Source organism: Phocoena sinus, chromosome 20 (assembly GCF_008692025.1).
Source record: "Phocoena sinus isolate mPhoSin1 chromosome 20, mPhoSin1.pri, whole genome shotgun sequence".
Lineage (NCBI taxonomy): Eukaryota > Metazoa > Chordata > Mammalia > Artiodactyla > Phocoenidae > Phocoena > Phocoena sinus.
In genome coordinates this window covers 40208465-40221330 of record NC_045782.1, presented here as the reverse complement: position 1 = coordinate 40221330, position 12866 = coordinate 40208465, and positions in this window count along the sequence as shown.

Below are 12866 nucleotides of genomic sequence, written 5' to 3'. Positions count from 1 at the left end.
GGGTCGGCGCACTTCTCTTTTGTTTACGGTAAATTGATATCACCAGGAGCTTCTCTTGGCGTTATCGGATGGACCATAGAGATCAGACAGGAAGTGCTTAAGGAAGGGACGGCTGAGTGGATTACTCTGCACACAGGGAGGCGCCCTCTACAGGCCAACGAGGTTCTTGGCCGGCTCTCAGGCTTGGAAACGTTCATTCTCCACGCGCTTCCACCCTACATCGGCAGAGGGCGACCGGGGCCTGCGCAAGGGGATCTGGGGAAAGGGGGTCGCGACCTCCCCCCATCGAACTCCACCCCGCCGAACCGCGCTTTAGAAGCTTTGAAAAAGGTACCCGAATTCAAGTATGGAAAAGGCAAGCAAGATTCGCTTTACAGCCGATCCCTATATTCCTGGGGCTTTGCTTCCGCTTGGGTCATGACTATCTCAAGCGATTCTGTAACAAACCAGCAGGCGATGGAGTCTAGTTCTGTCATTAACTCATTTTACAGACGAAGAAACTGATACTTCCACTATCTGAGTGACCTCGGGCCAATTAATCTCTTGGGGCTTAGTTTTCTCATCTGTAAAGTGGGACAATGTTGCTCTAACTAGGTTTAGGTGATGATCAAATGAGATGACTGTACAAGGAGCCTGACTCGTAGTAAACACACTACAAATGGCAGTTGCTATAATCCCAAAGCTGAGACAATGGTCACCGTAAAGTCTGTCAAGCGTAGATCTCCTCAGTCTGAGACCCTAGAGAGCCACGTGGCTCCTCTCTTGTGAAAACCACTTCTCAACCCCCGATTTTCCGGATGCTCATACCCTCAGTCCTCTCAGAACTTGTTCCCCCAAATATCAGCTGTGCTGTGAACCCGAAGTCGATAAGCTCAGGTCTCCCAGCTTCTGCTTCAGGCCCCCTTTTCCTATGTGACAGACGTGAGGATTTTCCCACACTACACTGCTCTGCGTGATGAATGAGGAAACAGGCACCGCCAAGTGAGTGGCTGTCTGATCAAAAGGGATGAAATCAGACCCTTTTGCTTCTGGCTTCAGGCTACGTTACCCTGCTGCACCTTTGAACTCTGCTCCTCCAACATTTCACCGTGGACTAAAGAATAGCAGAGGGAGAACACCCCAGAGCAGTAGCTCTCACTGCTTCCAAGAGCTCCATGTTTCCACGTTCCTAAGGAATTAGTACTGTACCCTCTGCATTCTTCCCACTCCCCCTTTCTCTTCCTCCTTTCCCCCATGAATGGGGTGGAAAATCCTGCCCTTGATTTAGTGAGCTCAACTTGCCAGCCTGGAGTTACGATACCTGGGGCTTATTCCATTGAATTCTTTTCTTTGTGCTTCTTTGCCTTTCAAAATATATATAAATTAATGCTCTGCTTTCCTCCAATATTTAACTGGATGGGGGGAAAAAGCGTGGAGTTTGTTTTGTTTTAAAAGCTCTGTGGGAGGGCTTCCCTGGTGGCGCAGTGGTTGGGAGTCCGCCTGCCGATGCAGGAGACACGGGTTCGTGCCCCGGTCCGGGAAGATCCCACATGCCGCGGAGCGGCTGGGCCCGTGAGCCCTGGCCGCTGAGCCTGCGCTGTCTGGAGCCTGTGCTCCGCAACGGGAAAGGCCACAACAGTGAGAGGCCCGCGTACCTCAAAAAACAAAACAAAAAACAAAAGCTCTGTGGGGAAAAGAGCTATAGAACCATAACATGTAGTAATGGTAGCAGTACTATAAGAACTCTTTGAATTATTTGGGAATTATTGAACACACGTCTCAGTAGTAAATATTAACAGCAAAACTGACTAAATTTTATTTGCATATGCCACTAAGTACACGTTTTCAGAAGTCAAAGTTTTTTTATGCAATACACATATATTCTGTAATACCAAGGAATTTTTTCATTTTTTGAAACCAGAGGAAAACAACAAATGCATAGATACTGATAAATTGACAGCCCAAACACAGATGCATGTGGAATGCTCCTCTGTCTCCCCATGAAAGACACTGGACCAAATGCAGTTCAAAAGTGAGTTCATGGCGGGGAGGGATAAATTGGGAGATTGGGATTGACATATACACACTACTATAAAATTGATAACTAATAAGGACCTACTGTATACACAGGGAACTCTACTCAATACTTTTTAATGGGCTATATGAGAAAAGAATCTAAAAAAGAGCAGATATATGTATATGTATAATTGATTCCCTTTGCTGTACACCTGAAACTAACACATCATTGTAAATCAACTATACTCCAATAAAAAATTGTTTTAAAAAGTGAGTTCATTCTTACAAGGTTATATTTAGAGCACAGGAAATATAACCAATATTTTATAATAACTATAAATGGAGTATAACCACTAAAAATTGTGAATCACTATGTTGTACACCTGAAACATATAATAATGTACATCAACTATACCTCAATAAAAAATAAAATTAAAATAAGTTTTTAAAGTGAATTCATTCTGGGAATTCCCTGGCGGTCCAGTGGTTAGGACTCAGCACTTTCACTGCCGAGAGCCTGGGTTCAATCCCTGGTCGGAGAACAAGGATCCCACGAGTGGAGCGGCACAGCCAAAAAAAAAAAGAAAAAGTGAATTTATTCTCATTGTCCTTTGGATATGTTTTTAAATATTAAACCAGATGTAATTAATTGCCTGTTATTATTATATTGCTTTCCTTGGACAGCCTCCGTGTGGCCCCTTTAATACAGCTGTTGATAGTTCCCATTAAATAATCTACCTTCACAAAACAGTATTTAAAATATCGAGGGACTTCCCTGGTGGTCCAGTGGTTAAGACTCCAAGCTTCCACTGCAGGGGGTACAGGTTCCATCCCTGGTCAGGGAACTAAGATCCCACATGCCATGTGGAGTGGCCAAAATAAATAAATAAATAAATAAAATAAGAGACTGAAACAAATAGCTTATGCTTAATCACTACCACCACCCGTGATGGATAAGAAATAATTTCCCACTGCCCTCCTGTAATAACAAGGGCTTTGCTTTTATGCCTGTTCCTAGACTGATGTATGTGTTCAACCCTACCCACAATTCCCACATTATTTCTGTTTTGTCCCAGAGACTGGTCCCAGCTTCTGGCATTGGGGTAAGAACTTGGGGCTTGGGGGAAAGTAGGAAGCAGAGAAGAAAGTCTTGAACCTCTTGGCAGCCCTAGATTGGCTGGATGGAAAGCAGAAATAATCTACGTGTGTGTAGCTGAAAGATGGCATCCTCAGGGAAGTTGGTGAGAAAAACCACAGGACTTCCTGTCACCAAAACAAAATGGTAGGCCTTCCCTGGTGGCACAGTGGTTAAGAATCTGCCTGCCAATGCAGGGGACACGGGTTTGATACCTGGTCCAGGAAGATCCCACATGCCTCAGAGCAGCTAAGCCTGTGCGTCGCAATGGCTGAGCCTGCACTCTAGAGCCCGCGAGCCACAACTACTGAGCCCGCGCACCACAAATGCTGAAGCCCGTGTGCCTAGAGCCTGTGCTCCGCAACAAGAGAAGCCACCGCAATGAGAAGCCCGCGCACCGCAATGAAAAGTAGCTCCCACTTGCCCCAACTAGAGAAAGCCCGCACGCAGCAACGAAGACCCAAAACAGCCAAAAATTGAAAAATTAATAAATAAATTTATTTTTAAAAAAGAGAGAGAGAAGCCACTGCAATGAGAAGCCCGTGCACCGCAACGAAGAGTAGCCCCCACTCGCCACAACTAGAGAAAGCCTGCACGCAGCAACGAAGACCCAATGCAGCCCAAACTTAATTAATTAATTAATTAATTTAATTAATTTTTTTAAAATGGTGTTGCTGCAACCAAGAGAGCCCTGACTTTTTCTGCTGGGACCTCAGGGGAAACAGCTCTGCTCTGGAAGGCAAAATCAGAACGATTTGCTTCTAAGCCTGTGACTACCACTCAACTGTTACTGTTATTAATGCAGGGAGAGTTCAGAAAAAAATGGCACCTACTTCACTGCTCCACCGGGGCCCTGACCCAACCAGAGACTCTGGGAACCAACCGAAAGTCATCGGTGGGAACGGCCTGAGCCCTTTCATCCGAGGCTCTCACTGAGAGGGACAGGACCCCAGAGAGAGTGAAGTAGTGAAACACCCCTCATTTTTTACTCTTTTCCCCCAAGTTCTTCTCCAAATTTGAATCAATTCATCAAACATGTATTGAACATCTACTTCGTGCACAGGCACTGTGGTAGGTTCTAGAAAGGATCATTAGGGGTCAGAAAGGCAGTAGAAAACCATCAAGGAAGAACTAGAACATTCTTAATACCATATGCGTGACTGGGGGCAGAGCTGTGTTTATTAGTCCCGTCTGTCTGCTGCCTAAACATAAGGGCAGGTGATTGGAAGACAAAAAACAAAGCACACTTGCTTCTGGTCCTCTGAGGTCAGCTGAGGGGAGGGAAGGGGGCAGATGGGGCCAGGGCCATCTCAGAGGGCCATTCCTCCTGTTGCAATCCTTTATTTGTCTGCCTTATCTTACAATGCTCAAGCACAGCCCCAGTTTCGCCCCAAATGTCCCTGACCTAAAATTTCCCCTCCTCTTAGGCCATCAACCCGCCATCATTAACAAAGGATGCTTTGAGCTCTAAATTCTCCAAAGTTTTATATTATTAGGCAAAAAAAATTCCTTCTTAACAGACTTTTCCTTTTTTGTCGCAGTTAAGTTTCCTCTTTTCTCTCTCACTTTAAGGGCTGTCTTTAAAATGTCAGGGGAAGAAAAACAAATCAGACACCCAGACACCCTTAGGATGTGAACTTGTTAAGAGAATTTATTCCCCCATCTCTACCTCCTCATCGTCTGTGGAAAAGGTAAGAAATTTTCACACATTTATTTATTAGTTAATCGTCTTTAAGTGACCCTGCTTCGGGATGTAGTGGATATTTCGTAGACTTCATTTAGGTTGGTTTTCTTTAAAAAGAAATTTTGGGGGGATTTCCCTGGTGGCACAGTGGCTAAGACTCCACGCTACCAATTCAGGGGGCCTGGGTTCGGTCCCTGGTCAGGGAACTAGATCCCACATGCATGCCACAACTAAGGAACCTGCCTGCTACAACTAAGACCTGGCACAACCAAATAAATAAATAAATATTTTTTTTAAAAAAAAGAGAAGAGAGGGGAAAAAAAAAAAAAGGCAAGGAAGCCAATTAGGAGATCAGCATATGGCAGGATTTAAAACTTTAAAAAAAAGAAAAGGAAAGAAAAAATTTAAGTCAATATTACAAGTCTAGGTGACAACGTGACAAGTTACACTGAGCTTTCTTTTTTTTCTCTAGTGATACTTAGCCCCGACCTCTGGGAGCAGGGTATTTTTGTAGCCTCTGGTTTCTGCTTGAGGTCGTTCTTTAGTAACTTGAGGCTTTCCTCAGGAGAGATGCAAAAAACAAGGCAAACCAAGAAGTATGTTGATAGGAAAAGAGCAGAGAAAAGAGGAGCTGGTGTTCTGTTTGCAGGTCAGGCATGTAAACAGCTGCCCAGTTAGCTCCGGGCCAAAGGTCTGTGTTAGTCTGCACACTTGCCACTAACTCCAAAGACACTGCTCCTTCGGAAACTCCATTTCTTCCCCCAAGAAAAGAAGGATGACTTCCCGGCATGCCCTCCATCCCAAATCTGAGCGTGCCCCGCAGAGCAAGCCATGAGGGACTTCTCCCTGGGCTCTCCAGGCCCTGAGCCTCAAAGGAGCTTTGGTGGTAGCAATAGCTGCTGCCCTGGTGCCGAAATAGCTGCCTCTCCGCCCTGGGATTAGAGTCATTATGGTGACTGATGCCTCCAGAGTGAAAATTAGCAATCTGGTGAGGTAACTAAAAATGAATGCATCTCTTCCTAGGGTTCACTACACCCAGCTGAGCCACCAAATAAAACCAGCATATGGGGCAATTAGGAAGCCGGCTCCTGCTTTCAAGGCCAAGAAAAAAGAGACAGAGTTCAGGGCCCCAGCTTCCCTGCCTGCTTCAGTAGTGATCACAAATCCTAATAAGCATCCACTTTGCCTCTCAGTAGTGCCCCTGGTCTGTCCTCCATAAACACCAACCTGTGGTTTCACCTTTCAAAAAAATCATTTGTTCCACACAACAACATCTTACCCTCTTTTGCTGCAAATTGGCTGAGGGAGAGGAAGGAGGGAAGTGCGGATAAACCTTTATCACATAGGTTTGTGTGGGGCAAAGATATTCTTTCTTCTTAGTCATATATTTCATATATTTGCTTTTTTTTTTGGGGGGGGGGCCGCTCTGCTCAGGTTGCGGGATCTTGTTTCCCAGACCAAGGATTGAACCCGTGCCCCCGACATTGGTAGCGTGGAGTCTCAGCCACTGTGCCACCAGGGAAGTCTCCCCATTGGAAGCACAGAGTCCTAACCACTGGACAGCCAGGGAATCCCAGCATATATTTGCTTTTACATGACCCAGAAAGACTCTGATCTTCCCTAACTCTCAAATAATAGTGTGAGTAGAATTTACCCGAAATTTTTTGCAAGACATGGAGATCCCATAATGATTGATCAACCTCCCTACTGATCACATGCAGAAATCCCCATCCTGTTTTATCCCCATGGACTTGGACCTGATGGGACTTCACGTTTGACGAGGATTGATTGGGGTCACGCTGTCAGCTACTTGCATATTTGGATTTAAATGCAGTTTCAATCACTTGTACTTCTCATGAAGTTTTTGTTTTTTGTTTTTTTTTGTGGTACACGGGCCTCTCACTGTTGTGGCCTTTCCCGTTGTGGAGCACAGGCTCCGGACGCGCAGGCTCAGTGGCCATGGCTCACGGGCCCAGCCGCTCCGCGGCATGTGGGATCTTCCCGGACCAGGGCACGAACCCGTGTCCCCTGCATCGGCAGGCAGACGCTCAACCACTGCACCACCAGGGAAGCCCCTTATGAAGTTTTAGAGTTAGAAGGGATTTAAGAGATAATGTAATCAAATCAATTCATTAGATGCCATCTTTATTTGAAATGGTTCTACTCCCCTGACCTCAATATCTGAAATTCCTCTCTCTAACCCCATGTACGACTACTGAGTCCTCATGCCACAACTACTGAAACCTGCACGTCTAGAGCCCGTGCTCCACAAGAGAAGCTGCTGCAATGAGAAGCCCGTGCACCGCCATGAAGAGTAGCCCCTGCTCGCCGCAACTAGAGAAAGCCCGCACGCAGCAATGAAGACACAACACAGCCAAAAATAAAAATAAATAAAATAAATTAATTTTTTTTTAAAAAAGAAATCTTTTCTCTATCTGCTTTCACTCAACCTACTCTCCTTATCTGTTTCCTGATACAACCAGAGCTCTGCGAAAAGTAAACTGTACTCAAATCTCTCTGTTCCCCCTCCTCCCACCTGCCCCCTTGTCCAACTTACAACCAAAAATGTCTCCAGAGATTGCCACATGTCCCCTGAGGGGCAAAACCAACCCTGGTTGAAGGGCCACTGCCCTAAAGTCTTCAATTCTCATACTCCTTGACATGTGGATAGCATCGTGAAACCCCTCCTTCAGGAGGCTATCCTTAATTTGGCTTTCACCACAGTGCAGTCTCTGATTCATTATCCAAGGATATAGTGATATTCAAAGCATGTCGTAGGGTGGATATAGGAGTTGCTCACGTGTCTTTTGCTCACCTCTTATTGGCTACTTATCTACAAGGCAGATGAGTAATGTAACCTTTATTGTGGGCAGCCACATGTCTAGCTAAGTCTGGGACTCTGGTCCTATAGTTTGTTTGTTTGTTTTTTGGCCGCGCCACGCAGCTTGCGGGATCTTAGTTCCCGGACCAGGGATTGAACCCGGCCATGGCAGTGAAAGCACTAATCAGTAGGCAACTCTCCCAATTCTGTTCCTATAGTACTTTCAGGTCCTGTCTTTTTCCCATTTTTCCCCCTTCCCTGCTGAAAGTACAGATGTGATAGTGTTGAGTCATATTGGACCATATGAACAAGGTCATGACCCTAGGGTTCATAGAGCAAAAGGGTAGAGCCTAAGTCTCTGACCTCCCACAGACACCACTCCAGCCCTAGACTCCTCACTCCTGAATTCGTTGTTTTTTTTTTTTTAATATTTATTTATTTATTTGGTTGCTCCAGGTCTTAGTTGTGGCTCGCCGGCTCCTTAGTTGCGGCATGCATGTGGGATCTAGTTCCCTGACCAGGGATCGAACCCGGGCCCTGTGCATTGGGCGGGTAGAGTCTTATCCACTGCGCCACCAGGGAGGTCCCACTCCTGAATTATTACGTGAGAAAGATATACACTTCTGTCTGGTTTAAACTACCATATTTAGGTGTTGCTGTTACATCAGTTGAACCCACGTCCTAATGAATACAGATCCAATCAAGTTCAACTATCACTTCTGGCAACTCTCAGATCTCTATCTCCAGCCCCTGCAACTCTCAGACTTGACTCCCCTATTTCGGTTACCTATTGGAAGCTCCAACTGGATAACCAAGTAGGATCCTAAGCTCGGTATATTTAAAACCAAAAGCATCCTTCTTTTGGTTTCCCCAAACTAACACTGCCATCTTCCCTAATGTTGTTTAAAAGGCATCCTATTCTCCAAGTCATCCAGGCTCCAGATCTGCGATGCCTGCCTTCCTTATGAGCCTTCTATCCAATTAACAGCTCCCCAACAACCTTAGCTCCCCCTGCACGTCTACATGTCCCCTATGCTTCCACCAGACCAAACCACTTGCTAGCCCCCCCTCCTTCATACGCCGTCTACTTCCAGAACTATTGCAGATTCTGTACTTAACTTCTACTGAAAGTCCCTACCCAGCATGCCCTTCTCCTCAAAGGCATGCCTGAGTCATCCCACAGAAGTCCATCCCAAAGCCTTGCACGTGGTAGGCATGAAAATGTTTTTCAAGTTGAAGAGATCAAGTGGTTTGCCCAAAGCCACATGGCTAGATGTTCTGCTGTATGATGGAGACTGCGTATTCAAATGATAAACTAGATTTCCTGCTTATTTTTTTAAATTGGGCAGACAATGTCATGACGACATGGACTTCTTAGGAAAAGGTAGTGATTTGAGAAATTCTAAACTATAATTTAAATAAGTGTTCTGCTATTCTGAGCTTTTGGCATACCATGTAGTATAATTATATCATGTGTCTGTGTAATACTAGATAAAATATAAGCATTTTATATAGTTTCATGGATGAAATGTGAATCTTCATCCAAACATGCTCTTGCCTGCCTGATTCTTTATAGACCAAGGAGCCTTTAGAATACTGAGATATTTTTCAAATTGAGCGTGCTCAAATCAGATTAAAAATCACTGAGGGATCCTCTCAGCCAATTTTAAACAAATCAGAGGGTGCTGTGGTCAATAGTTGAGCCATGTGACCTGCTCTTACAATGAATGTCTATAACCAACCTTTTTATGTGCCTATGATTTTTTAAAGATTTTTTTTGAGCCGTATGTAAAAAAGAGTCAGTATGCTTTGAGTACCTACATAGGCACATGGCTAGATACTTTACGCATCATCATCACAGCCGCAGGAGGTAGGTAGGAGCTGCAAGAAACAGGGAAGTGGGGAGACAGGCAGCAAGGCAATTTGGCCAGGTCTCAAATGATGGGGCCTCTAAATTCTGCTGCTTTTCAGAAGAAAATTTGAGCAGGGTTGGTTTAAGCCTTGAACTATACCCTTCAATTCTTTCCAAGAACCATATTGTCCCCATTTGCCTCGCCTAGTCATTCACAGCTACCTGTGAATTTCAACTGGGTTTGTGATCAAAAGGCCGTCTGATGCTCAAGTTATTATCATCCCAGCTCAAAGGAGACCTTTCTTCCTCCACGGCGCATGGGAATATGATCTTTGGGTATCATTCAGCTTTGGGTATAAATATAAAAGACAGACATTAATTGCACACACCCTTGTATGTTAAAAGTTGTATATATAATGATATATATTATTAATGTATTTGTTTAATATAGTTTTGAATTTTTGACTTCTTTTAAAAAGCTATTCATTTAATTTTCTACATTTTACCTTTCCCTTTATTAGTTTTAACCTGGTTTATGTAAAACAGAAAAATTTCACGTTCAATTATGTTCTTTTATGCCTACACTAGTGTTTTTTGTCTTTTTGTCAGTTCTGCAATAATTCTTTAGATTGGTTTGCATCTTTTATTATTCACACAGTTTCATTTACCGTTTTTTAAAATAAATTTATTTATTTTTGGCTGCATTGGGTCTTCGTTGCTGTACGCGGGCTTTCTCTAGTTGTGGCAAGTGGGGGCTACTCTTTTTTTTTTTTTTTTTTTTTTTGCGATACGCGGGCCTCTCACTGCTGTGGCCTCTCCTGTTGTGGAGCACAGGCTCCGGACGCGCAGGCTCAGCGGCCATGGCTCACGGGCCCAGCTGCTGCCGCGGCATGTGGGATCTTCCCGGACCGGGGCACGAACCCATGTCCCCTGCATCGGCAGGCGGACTCTCAACCACTGCGCCACCAGGGAAGCCCGGGGGCTACTCTTCGTTGTGGTACGCGGGCTTCTCATTGCGGTGGCTTCTCTTGTTGCAAAGCACAGGTCCTAGAGCACGTGGGCTTCAGTAGTTGTGGCTCAGGGGCTTAGTTGCTCCGCAGCATGTGGGATATTCCTGGACCAGGGCTCGAACCTGTGTCCCCTGTGTTGGCAGGCGGATTCTTAACCGCTGCACCACCAGGGAAGTCCCTCATTTACCATTTTTAAAGGTATTGTTTAATTAGATACTGAATTCCAGAATTTAGGTCTTGCCTAGGAAATAAATTTAAGTTTAAAAGTCTCTGCTTTACATATTTTGATACGTGAAAGTAAATATTGCACGTTACCAGATTTCTTTGTATTAATAAATTAAAGGTTTTCTGATTTATCTCATTATTTTTCAGCCCCTGCTGCTAGCTAAATCTAAGGGCAATGTGAAGGTGTCAAAATGTGAGAGCTGGGCTTCCCTGGTGGCGCAGTGGTTGAGAGTCCGCCTGCCGATGCAGGGGACACGGGTTCGTGCCCCGGTCCGGGAGGATCCCACGTGCCGCGGAGCGGCTGGGCCCGTGAGCCATGGCCGCTGAGCCTGCGCGTCCGGAGCCTATGCCCCGCAACAGGAGAGGCCACAACAGTGAGAGGCCCGCTTATCGCAAAAAAAAAAAAAAAAAAAAATGTGAGAGCTGTATACCTCATTGTGGCATTGGACCATATTATTAGTCTCATTTACATATTAGAAAACTGAGTCTCAGAGAGATGAAGTAACTGTATAAATAGGTTAGCTATCAGGCTCACAATGAATTTCCTAATCTCTGGGAATGGTTTTGTCTCTGTTACATGACCCTTCCTGCCCCTCCCCTTGTCAAAGTTGACTGGTCTAGGACCTGACACATGACCCAAGCCAGGCCAATCAGATTTCTTCTCCAGAATTTTTGACACTGGAATTAAAGGAAGAGACCAGGCCTACTCTAATGGTAAAGTTATGATCCATAAGACACAAGAGCTACCAGAAGCCATGATCCCCTCTCTGGGGAAAACACTGAGCTAAAAGAATAAAGCCAACATGTAGGGAGAAAAAAAAAAAATCCAGAGAGAAAAGAGTGTCCTGGAGGCATTTAAGTCCCTGACTTCAGTTATCCCTGATTCTAGATGTCTTAGGATCCTTCCACTAGTTTCCCTTTTTGCCTAAGCTGGGTCAAGCCATCTATACAATTAGTAACTGGCAGAGCAGAAGCCAGGATTGGAGGGTCTGACTCCTGAGCCCATGCTCTTTTTGCTACAGATCAAGTTCACCTGATCACTCAGATCTTGTCTCTGACAATGTGGCAAGGGACAGCACAGTACAAAAGCACGGAACCCAACTCTTCAACTTTACGTGATTCACACACATATTCAAACTCCATCTCCCACAGGGTGTGGGAAGCTGGTGTTCCCACTGATGTAGATTTCAAGATGACACATGTGCCTAAGGGCATGGGTTCGGAAGGAAATGCTACACTCCCAGCTATGTGTCTACACTGGACTTGGGTGGCATGGTGAATAATGAGCCCCTTGAAGCCACACCCAGGCAAACTCGTACAGGCTTGGAAGGATAGGAAGGGAAAACAGAGGAAGTAGAAAATCTGAAATAAAGGTAAAGGTAACAGGCCTCTACATGGTTACATGGTTTGCTGCTTCCAAAGTATTTTCCCACACATTATCTTGTTTTGAGTCCAACGGTAACCCTGGGGGAATAGAGCAGGTGCAGTATTACCTACATTTTAGAGAGGAAAACTGAAAAAAGACACCTACCACGGTGCCAGGGGCATAGTGTTTGCTCAAAAAAGTCATTCATTGATTCCATGTGCTACTGATGCCCAGTGGACATTTGAGGAATGAACACGTGGTTCAGAGGCATAAAGTGACTCTTCCCGGGTTGTCTTGCCCTGCGCTACACTACACGAAGCTACATCTGCAACTGTGAACATTTCTAACCCCATCATGAACTCATGCACTGCAAGTTCGGAGACCTTAGATCCCCACTGCATGGGAGAGGCACTTCTCAGGCCTGCCAGCCCTGAAGAAAGTTCTCAAGGCAGTGTTTACTGGCCCTAGAAACAATTAGATCTTGCATTGAAAGGTTTTGCTACTCAAGCAATCCGTTTCAGAAATCTATGCCTTGAGCACACACACACACACACAAAAAATTGCTCAAGAAAAAAAAGAAATTACCGCAGGAGCTAGCGAATGATTTCTGGATCATACACACAGCCCCAATCCCTTTTTGCTACTTTCAATGACATGTGAAGCTGATTCAAGGAGGCAGGAGGACATTCCACTGCCTAAGTCGCGTGGAGGTGAAAATCCTGCCCTTCTGTTAGTAGACAATCCTAGCAGCAGAAAACATGATTTCTCCTGCTGAGCA